Source organism: Octopus bimaculoides, chromosome 5 (assembly GCF_001194135.2).
Source record: "Octopus bimaculoides isolate UCB-OBI-ISO-001 chromosome 5, ASM119413v2, whole genome shotgun sequence".
In the NCBI taxonomy this organism is placed as follows: domain Eukaryota; kingdom Metazoa; phylum Mollusca; class Cephalopoda; order Octopoda; family Octopodidae; genus Octopus; species Octopus bimaculoides.
In genome coordinates this window covers 105,554,609-105,556,410 of record NC_068985.1, presented here as the reverse complement: position 1 = coordinate 105,556,410, position 1,802 = coordinate 105,554,609, and positions in this window count along the sequence as shown.

Here is a 1,802-nt window from a genome sequence, read left to right as displayed (position 1 = left end):
TATACATGTATATATAAATGCATATATATATAAATTTACATATATATATATATATATATATATATATCCATCAATATCTATATATCTATCCATATCTATCTATCTAACTATCTATCTATCTATCTATCTATCTATCTATGTGTGTGTATGTGTGTATGTTTGTGTGTGTGTATGTGTGTATGTATGTATGATTGTGTGTGTGTGTGTGTGTGTGTGTGTGTGTGTAAATGTATGTATTTGTGTGTGACTAGAATGCTGAAGTGGACCATCTAGTTTTTTGTACACACACATGCACACATACACACGCACCCCCACCCCAAATATTTATACAAGTATTTATATATACATGCTTATATAAACAAATATACATATATATATACACACACACACATATATATACACACGTATACACATTCAAATAATATATTTTTAAAATATATATGATATACAGACATACACACGCTTTGTGTGAATATATATAATGGTAAAAAAAGGCCATGTGCCTTATTATATATACAATCACACACACGCACACACACACACACACACACACACACACGCAAGGACTAAATATTCCCCCCCCCCCGTACTGAAATTTGGGTCAAGATTTAGACAGCTTTCAATAGAAATCCCAATATATTCATTCATGTGTATATTCATGTTCATGTACACTTGTTGTTTTTCACTGGATGATTTTATTTCATGTTTATTTGAAAAACAACCTACTTTATTATTACCATATGACATTCAGTTTTTCTCCTTAGAACTTCAATCATGTCATCTTTCTAATCGTTATTAAAAATGTTTTCTAAGGTATACAGTCAGTTACCAACACTCATTCAGTTTTTACACTTGTATATCTGTTGTAAAATATACTTTTTTGAAACAACCTCTCACTATGTTATTCTTAACCATTATTAGTATTATTATATGAATATATATTTACACACACACACACACACACACACACACACACACATATATATATATATATATGCACACACATACACATCTAGAAATATATACCTACATATATATCATCACCATCGTTGTCACCATCATGATCATCATCATCATCATCATCTTATTCAACATCTGCCTTCCATGCTGGCATGGGTTGGACAGTTTGAAAGGAGCTGGCTAGACAGAAACCTACATCAGTTTGAAAGAAACCATTCTTGTCAGATGACCACATAAACTTCAAACATAAATTTATGTCAATAATGGAAACCAAACATATTTACATTGTTTCCTTTTGTTATATCTGTGGCTGAATGAGTTTAGAAAATAATGCATACCTTGGTAGACCTACAATAATTTAGAGAGTAGCAGAGGAAGTAATGGGGGGGGGGGGTCAAGATAAAACCAGTGGTGATGTAGTTACTTATATTTAGAAGAATTTATGTAGTATGTAGTCTTCAACCATTTAGAATTAAATCCATTGGGAGTTGTCAACTCCATTCTAGTTAATGGTAATAAATCAATTAATGTCAAATAATCTACCAGACTTCCAATGTACTGGAACCATATACATAGCTTTATCTACATAAAAGGGTAGGTTGCAAGGTTGGTAGTAATGGAATGTCTAATGAGGAAGGGGTAGTAAATGGAAGAAAGAAGGATAGGGGTGGCCAATACTTATTTAGGTTATCAAATAAAGGGGAATATAATGAAAAATCAAAAGAAATAAGTAATATAAACTTTAGGGGTGGAAATTAGAATTGAAGCATATGGGAGGTAGTACTTTGTATATTAAATTGAGAAAATTTTAAATCAATGGATATGTAGGAATGTACTAAATG